Source organism: Ictidomys tridecemlineatus, chromosome 2, assembly GCF_052094955.1.
Source record: "Ictidomys tridecemlineatus isolate mIctTri1 chromosome 2, mIctTri1.hap1, whole genome shotgun sequence".
In the NCBI taxonomy this organism is placed as follows: Eukaryota; Metazoa; Chordata; class Mammalia; order Rodentia; family Sciuridae; genus Ictidomys; species Ictidomys tridecemlineatus.
The window spans coordinates 138,686,688-138,703,829 of NC_135478.1; the positions used below are offsets into that span (position 1 = coordinate 138,686,688).

At 36.7% G+C, this 17,142-nt stretch overlaps 1 long non-coding RNA gene across 1 annotated transcript in view; it reads right to left on the minus strand.

The window, feature by feature from the left end:
* Window positions 1-17,142, minus strand: part of LOC144370179 (uncharacterized) — a 35,214-nt gene that overhangs the window by 9,761 nt on the left and 8,311 nt on the right. The window contains exon 2 of the long non-coding RNA XR_013430094.1: window positions 6,109-6,244. This is a non-coding gene — a long non-coding RNA (uncharacterized LOC144370179). The remainder of the gene's footprint in view (window positions 1-6,108; window positions 6,245-17,142) is intronic.

Below are 17,142 nucleotides of genomic sequence, written 5' to 3' on the forward strand. Positions count from 1 at the left end.
TATTAATTTAGCTCTTCTCCATAATGAAATACAGATACCCAAGGTAAGAACTATGTCTTATTCTTTCCATTTCCCCCACAATTCTTAGCGGGACAGATATCTCTTTGATTCAATGGAATAATAAATGATATTGTAGGCAGTTGGGTTTGTTGGTCTCCTCGGCCTTCATTTATGCATGATCTATGCATAATTTATACATAATTCCTCAAAACCCATTTCCATTTTAATATGTCCCTGTCATTCTGAAGGAGTCCATGTCTCAGCCCCATGAATGGGTACTCAACTTGGACTAAACTAAATGGATCACTATATTTTATCTCTTACCTCACCACTAATCATAATCATAACTATTGGCTTATAATGGATATAGGACCAAAGGTGGTCCAATCAGAATGATATCAGAACTCTCTGGAAATGCTACACAAAGACACATTCTCTTGTCTTAAAACAGTGGGATATGTATATGTGAAGCCTAGCAAGGCTGCAGTCAGTCATGTTATGACCATCACATTAAACATAGTATTAGTTTAGTATTAAACTAATACTCACTTCATGATGCTAATATCGCTTGGTTGCAGATATGTAGGTATCTAAGAACTGTGTTTTAATACGGAAGGAAAATCTCCTACCATTTTGAACCCTTAAAATTCTGATTAAATAAGGTTAAAATAAAGTCTGTTCAGCTTTAATTAATCAAAATGCTATGATTTAACAAGACCCCTTAGCTACAATTCAGTGATCCAGAAAGATCTTCATACTTTCTCTCACCCTTGTGATCTCAGAAAAGCCAAGACTTAAATGGAGGTGGATGGGATTCTAATACCAGTTCATCTTTCATTCCTACGCAGAAATATTTGAATATGGAACCAGTAATGAGATAAAATAGGTAAAGCAGCCACTCCATAAACATAAATAGTTTCCCTGTCGTTTCCTTCACATCTAGAGGTCTTTGTCAAAAAAAAAAAAAGAAAAGAAAGAAAGAAAGAAAGAAAGAAAGAAAGAAAAAAGAAAAAGAAGGAGGAGGAGGAAGTAGAAAGAAAGAAAGAAATGTATCAATAACCAAAAGTTCTGGTAATAGCATGTTTTGAAGAATTTAGGATAAACAGCTTCTAAATTTCATGAGGATAACAGTAACTCAAATAAAACTTACTGGGTTCTCTGAAACTCCTAATGCTTGAGACACAGATTAATGGGAAGCTGTTGCAAAAATCTAACAGCTTACATCCTGTTTCTACACATCACAGTAGCAAAGCATGGTGTAACACTGCTTTCTACACTAGTAGAAGATCAAAACAGCACAAAAGAAATTTGTGGTTTCTTGGACTATATCTTTACAATGCAAAGTGTTCATTGGAAAATGAAGATAATTTAAAGGAAGAAGCTGCAATTTTCTTTATTGAAGTTTACTTAGATAAATTTAAGTTATCTAGACTGTTCTTATAACTTAAGTTGTTCACGAAGTTATGCAATCAGCAACAATTTACCAAGACTGCTAATGTACTAAAAATTCCTATAATAAATCTAATGCTATAGAACATAGTGGACTATGTGACTGCATAGCAGTTCTCCTTTACTAATATATCTTTAGGTTGTTGAAATGTAAGGAACAGCCACTTTTTCATTATTCTCAAGTTCTTATAGAATCTTATAAAGAAAATGTAGTCCTTTAATGTCCAAACCAACTGACTAAATCCATTAACAAAATTGTGGACTCTCATACTTCCAATTGCCATGATTAAATGCAGTAATTTAAATGATAAAGTAGAAAAATATACTGAGCCTGCATCCCAGCCTCACCACTTAATGGCTGTGTAAATCTCTTCATTTCAAAATATTAGTACACTCAGCTTCAGATAAAATAATAATAATGTGTGCCTTGCCAAACCCATAGGCTCTTAAGAGAGTAAAAAGGATCTGCTACCAAAATATCTGGCATAAAATCTGTCCAGCACTCTGTCTCAGTGAACTATCTAGAAAATGAAATGTGTATGGGAGGTGAGGGAAGATGAAGCAAGAAACATGGAAAAAATAGTAGAAAAGCCATTGACTTTCCAGCTGAAAAATCTGTCTTTGAATTTCAATGCTATTACCTCTTTGGTGTTAGCAATTAATTTAATCTCCCTGAGTATAGTTTGTGCAAAGGAAAATTCATTATCAATATTGCAGGATTGTTGTGATCATTAAAGGAGACAATAAAGAGATGCAAGGGATCCAGTTTAGAAACTTGCATTAGGAAATTCGATAATAAACACTAACAAATTACACAGAATAGTCAAGGAGAGAGAGAAATAAGGTGTCAGTTATACAAATATGTGATTGACAGGTATTTTACGGAGTGAATTGAAGGCTCTTTAGCAGCAACTCTGAAGACAGTGTATATTTAATGTAAAGCAATGGCAAATACAGTGTCTGAGAATTTTAATTGACTAATAACACTCTAGGCAAGCAAGTACAGCATTGGAAGCATGTGGAACACAGACAAAGTAATTAGAATGATCTAAACAGCAAAAGAAGAAAAGAAATTTGAACAAAGACCAAACAGATATAGACAGATGGGCTAAAAGTTACTTCTCTTTTTTTAACAGTTTACTCATATGAAAGCATTATTAATTAGCTTCAGAATACAATGGTATTCTATCTGCATTTTCTTAAATGTAACAAAGTTGAACTTAATTGATAAAACCTGTGTACATTTGTGCTCAGGGACCTGATTTGCCCAATTCTTTATCCATCCCTGATTGCATAACTTGACCACTACCACCACAAGAGACTTAGCAGTTCCTCCTACTTCAGAAACAGCATGTGCTTCTGGCCCTTGGCTTTGTGTTTGCCAGGTGACTTGCTCTGGCCAATAGACAAAGATGGAAGTTATGGGCCTTAAGGGTTAGTGTTTGTGCACAAGCCCCTGTGTCTCCCTCATTACCGTGAGAAAAGCATGCTGGACTAGCCATGGTTCCAAGAGAAGACAAAAGATTCAGGGAGTGAGGTTCCATCATTCAGAAGAGCCCAGACTCAGTCCACTGATACCAGACATGGGAGCAGGCTGAGATCTGCAGAGCCACCCAGCTGAGCCAGACCAAATGACTGGCCCTTAGCCAAGGCACAGGTCTATGAAGATAAATAATTGCTCTTTCATGCTATTGTGTCTTGGGATAACTTATTACATAGCATTTTGGTGGCAGTAGCTAACTGAACACAATGTTCTTAAGAGGCATCTTGATTTTTAAATTATTGTCCCCAACTGCTCATGAATAATTCCCAGAAGGGCATTCACTCTTTGTCATCTTTCAGATATCAGGTTTGCTTTAAAAAAAAAAAAAGGCCTTTGATGCATGACCTGACACACTGATATATGTCTAGAGAAAGAGAGAGAGATGGGGTGTATGCTGAATGCCATTCTAACTTCGGTGATTCAAACAAAAGCAATATTAAGAAGGCAAAAGAAATCCTCTTGCTATCCTTCTTGTCTTTGCTCCTTCCATCATCTGGATTATCTGTCCCATGTGTTCCCCATGCATACACATCTTGAGTCCCTTAACCACTCTCAATCCTCTGGTTCTTCTTTCTACAGCAGCATACATCACCTTTTAGGGCAAACCCAGGGGAAAGGTAGGTGATAAGCCTTTGTTTCCAAGAGGGTCACAGGCAGGACCTCAGTCACTGCAAGCTCACTTGTGTCCCAAGGCCAGCCAGAGTCTTGCCCACTCTTTGTCTTGGTGCTTCTCTCTAGGACAGAGTCTGCCTTCCTAAGACCTGCCCATTGGTTTTGAGACTTTACCACTAATTAACTAATAGACAAGAAATGTGAAAGACAGATTTCTGGAAAAAGTTACAAAATATTTAGAAACTTCAAAGTCCTAAAGTGGTTTTTAGTTGGGAATTCTGGAATTGAAGACTGAGTTCTTAAACCACCAGCAATTCTGGCTGCATTTAATGAAACCCTTGGGCTGTTGTTCAGAAAATTCAGTGTAATATTTTGTCTGCAGTTAAAAATTTGCATCTCTGAGACACCTAGTTTTCTAGATCACTTCCTATTCAATAATATTTAAATAAATCCTGTAAGAAGTATTTCTGGCAAAAACCAGGAGACAGGCAGAGGCTGTGGGATTTCAGAGAAAAATTGCCTGCAGCTAGGAGACTTGCAGGAAGCTCCCAGGTGAAGTTTGAAACAGGCAGACGTTGAGATCAATGACTTAAATTGGCGAGGAGAGGTAGAATTTTTCTAAAGGGCTTGATTTTTAAGAGGAGTTGACCCAAAGGAATGAATATGGGATGGAAAATTGAAGATCCCAAGTAGATTCAGACTCAGAACAGCAGTCAGATCTTCTCCCTATGTCACTCCAGATAGGTACGCACTGGGTCAACCCACTGTTTATCTGTTCTTGATTCCACCCCTTGATTGTTCCAGCATCCTCTCCCAGGTAGCATAAAGTGAGTTCATCTGTACTTGAACAAGACTTCAGCCCAGGAGAAAACTTACTGTGGCTGTTTATTAGACAACATGTAGACCAGTGGCACTTAGTCAATGTGCTGGCAGCATCAACATCACTAGAGTCTCATCAGCTCCTGCTGATCAGGAGCTCTGGGGCAAGGCACAACAGTCTGGTATTATTAATACATGGTGCAGGTACATCCTGGCCATGTTAAAATTTAAGAATCAATGATGTAGGTCACTTTGAGCCAGTCATCTCTCTGGCCATGATGCCTCAGTGTTATTCCAAATAATATCAGTCTCTTCTTCCCTTCTTTTTTTTTCTTGTTAATTCATTGATGTTGCAGTATGTAAAGGAATAGTTTGAGACTCTCACACTTTAAAGGACCTGGAATGCCCTTAGTTATAACAATCACACCGACTATTGGACTAAGCAAGTACAGAGTCCTAATGCCCAGTGGGAGGAATAAAAGACTTATATAAATAATAAATAAATAGCAATTAAAACTGTATAAGCAAAACAAAAATATCCTTCTATTACTTGTGAGTTCTATCCAGAAATAATAACCATCACAGTGACAATAAGCACCCTTGGCATTCACACTATAAGCATTTATTAAAAATCATTTCCCACTGAAAGTACCCAGTGTACCTCCCAGAAAGAAGAAGAGTTGCGACTATTCTTTTAAATATATATATATGTCCTTGGAGCTGGGTTGTGGCTCAGTGGTAGAGTGCTTGCCTAGTATGTGTGAGGCACTGGGTTCAATTCTCAGCACCACATATAAACAAACAAATAAATAGGAGTCCATCAATAACTAATAAAAATTTTTAAAAATACGTGTCCTTGGCAGATCAACAACTTTGTAAGGTGTAAATTTTATGTTGACTTCTACTCAAGAAAAATGGGGAAAAATGAGATAATTGGGAAAATTCGAGGAGTAACTAACTATTGGAAGATTTTAAAAAATTATTTTGGGCAAGATAATATTACAGTTTTTTAAAGTCATCTTTTAGAGATATATATGGATGAAATGATATTATACATGAGATTTTTCTACGGCTTCTTCAAAATGATGTAGTTGTGGGGGTTGGAGATGAGCTAGAATAAATCAAACCAGAGGACCCTTGAGTGGAATGTGTGTAGCTGAGTGAAGCTGAGTAATGGGTACGAGGAGTTCACTACTCTCTACTACATGTTTCAAATTTTCCATAATAACATTTTAAAATTAGTAATCTGAAAACATAAGAATAAGGGCAGAAAACTGTCAAATTTAAAAGAAAGAAAGCAAACAATGGTGAAAGTTAATCACACTTTGATTTTCTATTGTGAAGAGTGACGCATGACCGAAGTCAGTGCCTCCAAAGACATACTGGCTGTGGCACTTCCTCAGGGTCACCAAGTATCCGCAGTTTCTCTACTGGGAACCCCTCCTTGCTTTACTCTGCGCAGACAAGGCTTCTGGAACAGAGAATCCATGCTGTGAAATAAATGCTGGAAGAATGCTTGATGCAGGCATGCAGGGCACACAGAAGGCATTTGAAACTGCTAAGTCAATAAGGAATACTCAAAGTGGAAGAGACACAAGCTGACAAAGGGCAGGCACGCTTTGGCCCCTGCCATGCTCCATGCCCTGTATTCAATACCCAAACCTCCCTCACTTTGAAGTACTTACCTTGGCCCATTGGGAGTTACTTGTGATTGTTGGATCTCTGCCCTTGGAGGGAAATTCGTATCGCAGACGGCCGGTGACAGATATTTCTTTCATCCAAGTCTTCAATGAGTTGTCTTGACAAGGTACAGTGACTAGGCTGTCAGTGGTTTTCAAATAAACAAACATTAAAACGAGGAATAAGATCTTCTTCATCTATCAAATCAGTGAATTAAACCATTGTGACAATCTTCAATGTTTGCAAAGATGAAATGACACTGCTCATTAGAGTTGAGATTGGTACCACTTTGCTAAAAATGGTACTACTTTGGTAATGTGTGGAAAGTTCATTAATAGTAATTGTGCCCTTGGCTATAGGCATTCCCTCTTCCAGAAATTACAAAGAATAATACCAGCCATATATACAAAATGTGTACGCTTCATGCAAGGAGATTTTCCCATAATAAGTTTAGTATATTACACTATATTCATATGTTCTAGTCTTTTATTAAAATGATGCTTATCAAGAATATTAAATAAAATAGAAAATTCCCATGAAAAACAAGAAAGATAACATTGTATATATTATGGTCTCAACTATATAATCTGAATGTATGCATTTATTGAAAATAACTGTACCACAAATTTAAGTATGGTTTCTTTGGTTGAATCATAAATGCTTTTTATTTCTTTATGTAGGCTTTTTTTTCAATGTGTCCCACATTTCCTGCAATAACCAGAATACTATTTTCATAATATAATCATAAAAATATTTTTAAACTATTTGTTCTCCCGATATTTCTCTACTATACAAAATTGCCCTGTATCTATCAATTGATTATAATGACTTTGATGACAAAAACAAAACAACAGTCCTAGATTCACTTGGCATAGATGTTTTAGCATGTACATCTATATATAGTTTTTCTGAGCTCAGTTAAAAATATGGCTTAATAACATCTCCATCTCAGGGTTATTTAGAAGATACATAAGATACTAACTACGAAAGAACCATTGTAAACCTCTAAAGTCAGAGTTTCCTTTGTGTATCAAATGTTGAGAAGGCTTAGATGAGATGCCATCTTACACACGCATTGTACTCTGTGAAATGTTTTTTTAAAAATATTTATTTTTTTAGTTGTAGATGGACACGATACCCCTATTTTATCCATGCATTTTTATGTGGTGCTGAGGATCAAACCCAGGGCCCCTCAGGTGCTAGGCAAGTGCCACACCGCAGAGCCACAACCTCAGCCCAGGAGCCATTATTAAGACTTAGTCAAATGTGTTCTTTGAAACTTTGCACTTTGTTGTCTTCAAACTGCCCTACCATTCCGGAGAGCTCCTGCATACTGAAGCTAAGGGTTATGCAAGGAAAGGGCCTGAGCTGTATGGGGTCAGTACCTTTCAGCCCCTCCGTGCTCTCCCTCACTAGTTCCCTGAAGCAATAGGCCTTCTCTGAGGAGGAATCCAGGCTTTTCTGCATACACAGTGCACGATTACAGCTTTCAAACATGACACAATTGCTCACTTTTCCAGATCTTATAAGGTCAGCTTGAGCGTTTGCTACTCCTTGAAAATGGTTATCTTGCTTTGCTGCCACCTCACCAGTACTTCCGTTAAGCTGCCGAGGAAGAAATGTGTCTCCCAAGTACAAAAATAAATTCAAGAACAACAACTCTCTACTTAATTAGGATGTAGACTGCTCTCGACCAGCGTTGTCTCTAAGACATTTTTTAGGAGATGGTTTGAAAGAAATGCGGACAGCACCAGAGACTAAATTCAGGAGCTCAGTTCAATGACTAAATTAATTCTTTACCTGGATCCAACCATTTATCTTCATTATGCTTCAACATGAGCACTTAAAAATGATGTCTTTAAATCTCTTCAGCTACTGTGATAGTTTAAAAGAGCTAACTTGTGCATCCAAAGCATCTTGGAGATCACTTATTAGCTTAGAGGTCATACACACTCCAATGTTCTCTTCAATTTAGGAAATTTCTTTAGTGTCTAGAAACATTCAGGGCCAAAAAATTCACAGTATGTTTTGAGAGGCTGTCTGCGGTATTGTTAAATAAAAATAAGGCTGGAAAGGTCTGTATCACTTCATATAGATATTTATTCCTGTATATACAGCCCAACTATTGTTATAATCCTGTTCTTAGGAGCATTACAACGTGAATGTTGTTTCATTACATCTAATATTTTGCTCATCAACTGAACACTCCAATCTTCTCTCTTTGCTCTCAGCCACAGTCTTCCTCTGGACCCTGATATCTTGTCTTATTCAAGCAAGTAACTAAGGTTTCCAGCATAGTTCATAACTATAGGCTTTGACTCTGGAACCTACTTTTATCATTTAATAGATGGATCATCTTGAGCAAGTTACTTAATATTTTCATAGTTAACATTATCCTTATCTCTAAATTGAAGTAATTATAGGATTACCTATTTCATAGTTGTTGTACTATCTTATATACATATGGATAATCTATATAAAACAAAATAGAACTTTGCAAAGACATCACACTCAATGGATTTTTATGAGAGTGATAAAGATAATGTGATTTCTAGTGCTTCCATTATATGACCAGGCTATTTGGACATTTGAGTTTTCCAATGACCTTCATAAATTATAACACCAAAACTAGAAACATAAAAATGTTATAATTACGGGACTGGGGATATAGCTCAGTGGTGAAGCACTTGCCTAGCATGTACAATACCCTGGGTTCCATCAACACCACACACACACACACACACACACACAAATGTGGTCATTAGAAAATCTCAGAATATAGTGGAATGTTTATCATTTGGGTATCAACTGGCTGAAATTGAGCAAGGTATTTGATCTCTCTATCTCATCCTTTCCTCATGTAAAGAACAGGGATGATGAGTATCTCCTCTGTAAGGTAGTAAGTATGTGAGACTCAAGGTACTAAGTACTAAATTTAAACATTATTGTAATTTTAAACACTAGATGTTATTGTGAGAGGTTCTGGAAGGTACAGAGTGCAGCTGGCTGCCTGTCAGGTGATATTTTCCCCACAGGCACAGTGCCTGAGGTTGTGTTGCTTCTGAGAAATCCCACACGGGTCTGACCACAGCTCTGCCTGGCTCAACCACCAGACCCTTTACCAGGAAGGAGGTAGAAGGAAGCATAAGAAGGGAATAGGAGAGGGAGTGGAAGTTAAAGAGAAGTGGAGAACATACCAGGTGGGTGAATGGTAGCTCTCAGTTGGGAGCAGGTGGAGAGCCACCCCCATACAGAGGGGCATCTCTTACTTTCCTTCACATATGCCCTGCCTCTTTGCAAGGGTCTATGGTCTTTATATGAAAAGGAAAAAAAGAATCCACCAAATTCATGCTGTCACTTGCTTTTAGAGACACAATGGTATGGAGAACAAAGAACATGAACTTTGGTATCACACATATTTCCCTATTTTTACAGTTAAATTTTCATTTGCCCAATATAAAACTTTTCCCTTTGGATACCAGATTCAACTGAGACTCTGCCAAGTGTAGCCTTTCATTCTTTTGACTAAAATCTTCGCACAGATTCTTTTGCCATTGATCTGTGAACTTTCAATAAAGTTCACTGACATAAAACATAAAGGAGCTACATGAGGTTAAAAAAAAAAGATATTCCTACTTCTTCTTGGTACTTACAGAAATCTGGAAAACTGAACAACATTTTCTCCACTGAGAGTTTAACCTGAAGTCTTCTTGAATCTGGATAAATGCTTTTATAAACGTTTCAATTTTCTGAGGTTACTGATAGTCCCAAGTCCATAATGCTCTGAATGTTGGAATTTCACCCATCCCAAAGCAGGTGGTCCTCCATCTATAGAAAGATTTGCACCATTTCTACCCTTCTATGCATCCCCTAGAATTCCTAGCCACAGGGTTTACTCTTGATGCTTCCAATAATAAAAGGTGACACATGACAATTTGAGGAGGAAAGTGAAGTGAAGTCATTAGTTTTTCCTGTATCAATAGCATGAAGGCTCCGGGGTTTGGGAGAAAGGAGACCTGCAGTTCTGCTGGAGGGTTTCAGATCTCCTCCAAACCACCTAGTTGAAGCTAAGAAACTATAATCTTCAGTGGTGGTTTCCTAGATTTCTGTACTTCCAGAATAACAGGGACAGCTTTTCTTAATCTCCCCTCTCTTGACCCTCCCAATAAATACTACTGCAGCCTATGAATCCCAATGTTAGAGTCCTTCCTGTGTGAAATACCTGGAGTGAATTTTGTTTTCTCCCCCGCTGATACATTAATGCTGGATGCTCTGTAGAATTGCCTAGGAAATTTTTTTTAATTCTTATATAGGGTTCTATATATAGTGTGGCCTCACCATAGATAGTTTTTTTTTAGTCATACCTGGACACAATGTCTTTATTTTGTTTATTTATTTTTATATGGTGCTAAGGATCGAACCCACTGCCTCATATGTACAAGACAAGTGCCCTGCCACTGAACCACAACTCCAGCCAACCACCCATAGTTTTTATTTTATTTTTTATTTTTTTATGAGTTCACATTTTTCTTTTTCTTTTTTTATTAGTTGTTCAAAACATTACAAAGCTCTTGACATATCATATTTCATACATTTGACTTAAGTGGGTTATGAATTCCCATTTTTACCCCATATACATATTGAAGAATCACATCGGTTACACATCCGCGTTTTTACATAGTGTCATACTAGTGTCTGTTGTATTCTGCTGCCTTTCCTAACCTCTACTATCCCCCCTCCCCTCCCCTCCCCTCTTTTCTCTCTACCCCATCTACTGTAATTCATTTCTCTCTCTTGTTTTTTTTTTATTTTCCCTTTCCCCTCACTTCCTCTTATATGTATATTATTTGTATAATAATGAGTTTTTAAAAGCTCTCCAATTACTTTCCATGGACATTCATGTATGTAAACTATCTTCTCAATCTCAAATTCTAATTTTCAGTCCCAGACTTTGATCTGTTTTCTGTAGAATCCTTATCTCATAATTCAGGTTTATGAAGTCAGAGAATTCTCTTTATTTCTTTCCCTCAATATGTCTTCCTAACACATTAAGTAAAGGTCAGGAAAAGCAATTTCTAATGTAAGAACCCTAGATTTAGGGATATACCTTCCTTAAGAAGACTAACACAGACCTGAATCCACTTGCTATATTATTCTTTCAAGAATTTCCTCTCTGCTGAGGTCATATAAATAATATTATAAATGGATATAGTATATTTGCTAGATGTATTTATGCTGCAATTTAATTTATCAGTGATATAAGTTTGGTGATCATAGTAACATGCAGAATATGGTCCTCCATTGTTATCCACAGAGAATTGGGTCCAGGACCTCCTGAGGATATCAAAATCTGTGACTATTGATCTCTTATATAAAATACAACAGTATTTGCATATAACCTATGCATGTACACCCATATACAATCATTTTTTGATAACATGTAATACCTAAAACAATGTAAATGTTATGTAAATAGTTTTATATTATATTATAAAACAACGACAAGAAAAAGTCTGTACCTGTTCAGTACAAAGTTTTCCCTGCAGTTTTCAACCTGCCTCCAACTCAATCAAAGGATGTAGAACCTGCAGGTTTGGATGACCAACTGTACCCTTTTCTATGGAAAATATCCTTTGAAAGAGCAAACCACAAATTCAGACAAATTTGGAGGATTTATTCTATCCCAAATTTGTGGGCTGTCTATCTTAAACCAATAAACATTCGTAAAGTTGTAGATTGAGATGTTCTGTTCAGAGCTTTGACAGAATGTCCCATTCCTCAATCTTTTAAAGTAGTATCTAAATAATACTAAAATTATGTTCAACTATACATATTCATTTATTTAGCAAATATCATCAAAGCAACTATCCCTACCAAGTATTGGGCTTGTCACCGAGAACAAAATAAAAATTCAGCTGTGGAATTTGTAGTGCAGGATAGTCAGAGTAGATCTTAGTTCACAGTAGAAAGTAACTTGAAGTGCCACATATCATTTTAAACTTTTGAGGTACTTGAGATTGAACCCAGGACCTTGAGCATGGTAGGCCGCTGAGCTATATTTCTAGTCCATAAAGAGTATTTTTTAAAAATTTCATGGATGAGTTAAAAATAGGTTTTAAAAAGTCTTAATGAGGAAAAATAATTTTATAAAGCATAAATCTAGAAGGGCAAGCTAGTAAGTGAAGACTGAAGGCAGTGATACTCTAATTACTCAGAGATCCTGAGAACCTTGAGCTCTCATGTTATTAGTCCAGTGTGTACACAGTACATAGTAAAGAGAGTCAAGAGTTCCACACAAGGTGTATTTCAGATTGCACACAACCACACAGAAACATGACCTAAAGAAAGAAAAGTTCTTGGAGAAAATCTCACCCCAGAGTAAGACAAAATATACTTCCTTGTTCCAACTTTAGGTTTGGGTGGAAGGGAAATTACTTCTACCCAAACAATTCCAGCCAACACCATCATCATTTGGAGAAAGGAATCTATACTATGAGTGGGATCCCAAAATTTCATGTTGAAAATTCAGTTTGACATGTCTCAGGGTTTCTGGGTATCTAGAAGAAGGTACCTGGTAGAAGCGTGCGCGCACGCGCGCACGCAAACACACACACACACACACACACACACACACACACACACACTTTCATTTAAAGTAAATTATTTTTAAGTGATCAAGCATTTAAAAAAAACAAAAAATTTCTTTTGGAAATTTGTACTTTTGAAAATGAAAAATATACAAATAGAACTAGAATGTCAAAGGACATACTAGACAAATAAAACAAAAATTAGTGAACTGTACAATAGAGTTATGTAATATTGTGTAAATAGTTCCTAACACATTAAGGAAAGGTCAGGACAAGCAATTTCCTGGAATTTCACCCGTCCCAAAGCAGGTGGTCCTCCATCTATAGAAAGATTTAAACCATTTCTACCCTTCTATGCATCCTCTAGAATTCCTAGCCACAAGGTTTACTCTTGATGCCTCCAATAATAAAAGGTGACACAATGACAATTTGAGGAGGAAAGTGAAGTGAAGTCATTATTTTTTTCCTGTATCAATAACATGAAGGCTCTGGGGTTTGGGGAGAAAATCAGCAAACTGTACAATAGAGATGAAAAAAATTGCTCAGGACACAACACAGAAAAAAAGTAGGGGTAAATACACCGCACCAGTTCCTTAGCACTTGACACATGCTACATTTTCTCTTGCAGTCCTTACAATACTGCTGTAAAGTAGACACTGTTCTGTCCCCAGTTAGAAGGGAGGGGACACTGAGGCCCAGGAAGGTTAAGTGACTTGCCCAAATTCATACACCTACTAAGAGATGAAGCTGTAATTTCAACCCAGACAGTTGGCTCTAGTTTTGCCATATAACAAGTATGCTATGTTCCTGTAGAGAAAATGGAAAATCACAAAAGGGGAGTTGCGTGGAGGTTAAATTTGTCCCCAAATAAATCTTAGAGCAAAATAAAGAAAATAATTTTTTTTTGAGAAATGATGGCTGAGAATTTTCCAGGGTTGATGAAATGCATCAGTCATCACATTCAGTAAGGTCAAAAATGCATAAGCAGAATGAATAAAAAGAAATCATATCTGGATTCAGCATAGCAAAGCTGTAGACTCCTAAAGAAGAAGAGATGATAATAATAAAGGCTGCCCATTACAAAGACAGATCACTAAAAAGAAATTACTTGCTGAGAGGTGCCTTGTTAAAAGCAGCGTGGAGGCCAGGAGGCAGTGGAATGGTATCTTTAAAGCAAGGAAAATGGAAAGATAATAAAAGCAGTCTGCTCTTATTAGAGGAAGATGTAGATGATATATGAAGAAAGAAGGGGAGTTAAACAAAAAGAAAAAAAAATCTTTTTGGGGGGAGGGTTCCAGGGATTGAACTCAGGGGCACTTGACCACTGAGCCACATCCCCAGCCCTATTTTGTATTTTATTGAGAGACAGGGTCTCACTGAGTTACTCAGTGCTGCGCTTTTGCTGAAGCTGGCTTTGAACTCACGGATCCTCCAGTCTCTCAGCCTCCTGAGTCGCTGGGCACAAAGGAAAATTTAAGTTATAAAGAAAATAAGTTAAAGAAACTACAAATATATGGATTACTCTAAATGTATTTTATTTAAAATCAACAATAATAACATCTTCCTCATAGGATTAAAATACAATACTAAAATATTGGGCCATAGTGTTATAGGTTCTAAGTTCTGTATATTACTGGGGAAGAAACTAAGACATTGTTTAACTTTAGTTTCCTTTAAATTTATGTAAATTTCATATTTATTTGGTAGCACTAAAAGGATAAAAATAAAATATGTATCATATAAACATTAAAATACACAAAGACAAAAAAATGAAAAAAAAATTAGATTAATTCAAAAGCAAAGAAAATGAAGGATAGAAAGAAGAAAGAAGGAAAGAGAGAGGAAGAAGGAAGGAAGGGAGGGAAAGAACACAAAACCGACAAAAATGTATAAAATAGCCAAAAGTTAAAAGTTACAAATAAAAGCACATTTAATTAATACGTAATTTGTAGACAAACTTCTATAGTTTTTCTTAAAAAGATGATCTGACTTTTATGTCTAAATCTTAATTAGAAATCCATGCTTTAGAAGCATCTTAAATAAAAAGACTTAGAAAGCTTAATATATATGTATTATATATACACACACACACACATATATATATATATATATATATATATGTATATATATAAAGCTATGCCTGGCAAGTACTAATGAAATAAATAAATAAAGTAGCTGAAGTGTCTACATTGTCATTATTATAGAATAGGCCTTAAACTATATGTGACAACCGCAGATATAGAAATAGGTATGGTCTGTTGTCAGGGAAACAGAAAACAGTTCTTTCTAAAAAGGTCAATAAGTGAAATAAATTGCAGGGGGGGGGAAATTTGACCAATGTTTACTTAGCATCTGCCTATTCCTGGCCCTAATCTAGGGGATTTATTTACATTCTCTCCTTTTAATACTCTGATGACACTAGGCTATGAATTACTACCTCCAGGCTGTGTTGGTTGTCGAAAGCTTCCTAAGTGCCCGAGCAGGAAATTGAGTGCAATTTTGTCAAGCCAGAAAATTTGCCACACGAAAACTCAGAGCCTTAAAGATCTCTGTATAGAATTCAGGATACTCAGTTTAAATTTAAAATATAGATAAGCAACAAATAATTATTATTCTGCAAGTATCCCATGCAATGTTTGAAACATACTCATTTTAAACATTATTTAATATTTATCTGAAGTTCAAATTTCACTGGAAGTTTTTTTGTCTTATTTTCTAAATCTGGCAACTCTGAGCAGGGGGTGAAATAGAGGGAGGACAGAGCTGAGCTAAGATATAATGATGCTTCTGAAAGGTCTCCCCTTGGGTCAAGAAGCAAGTCCCTCCTCCACGCCTCTCTCAATAAAGCACTCAAGTAGAAATATATACAAACATACACATGTATATGCATTTATGTACAAAATTTATGTATACACAATCATTTTCCTATGATTGTTTATTTATATTTATTATTACTATTATTTAATATTACTATTATGTCATAAATTAAAGTTTTAGAGAAGGAAAGAGACATAGCAAAATATTCATACATTCCTTCTTCCATATTCCATTTGCAGCATTGGAAGACTTGTTTATCCTTTTTAAACCACCGTGAATAACAAGCTTTACTGCTCTTAAGTTTGCAAACGGGACTCCAGGAGTATATTCACTATAACATTGTCCCACCACCGTGACAGTTCCATGTACCATCGGGTCTCTATTTGCTTTGCAGCATAAACCAAGGACACAAATTCTGTCTGGACTGGAAGTGTAAAGCAATCCAGGCTGAGGTTAATCAGAGATTTGCTGGAGCAAGTGAGGCTTAAACTAAGCTTAATGAAAGGAGAAAAAGATGAGCTGGGTTTCCCATAACAGAGTATTTTACTTTAATGTCAATATCAAAGATTTGAAGATCTGGCTTCAAATCCCATCTTAGGTAGATAATGTAAGATTGTTGGAGTAAGTTCTGCATTGAATTTGTTTAATTTGCATTTAATTCAATGTTTTTAATTTCTGCATCATTTTGTTTAATTTGCATGAAAAATATCATTGGGAAATATTCAACTCTAAATCCTAAAAATATACACTTGTACTGGTTCTCCACGTCTGAAGAATGGGGAGATTCTTTTTTTTTTTTTTTTTAAAGAGAGAGTGAGAGAGGAGAAAGAGAGAGAGAGAATTTTTTAATACTTATTTTTTAGTTCTCGGCGGACACAACATCTTTGTTGGTATGTGGTACTGAGGATCGAACCCGGGCCGTACACATGCCAGGCAAGCGCGCTACCACTTGAGCCACATCCCCAGCCCAAGAATGGGGAGATTCTAACTGAAAATTCCTTTTGACTAAGAGAAGTAGCAGAGCACGTGTCAGAGAGTTTGAGTGAACTTCTCCCAGGACATCCGTCACTTGAGGGCAGAAGGGGAGACAATCTGTCCTGGTGACAGCAGGTGCTCTTTGCATTCAGTTGGGACATTATGTTTTGCTTGGTGAAAGTGGTATCTGTAAAAAGGGAGTGGTCCTGCTGAGGCCCTGCAGACCATGAGCCTGCAGAGCTCCAGGACTGAATTTCAACCTCAACCATTACCCTCTCGTCCTAATTTTTCAAAAAGTTAAGATGTAACAAAATATACTCTGCACTAAATTTATTCTGAGCACGTAATCTCACTTTGATGGTTCAGAAGGCAATCCCAGGATCTTATGCCCTTAGACCATCCACAGATTCTGTCATTTATTAAAATTGAGGTCTAGGGAGTAGTGGAAAGGATGTGGGGCTTAACTCACAATATCTGAAAAACTGAGAGCAAGTTGCTCAACCTCTTAGAGCCTCGGTTTCACTAACAAGATTTGTCCTTTAAGGAATAATGAAAAGAAGGGGCTAAGAGTAATGTCTGGCACAGAAACACAGAATAACCATCAGATAGGCATTTCAGCTCCCCTGGCCACTCTTCAGAGCCTGAGAAGCAAATGGCATG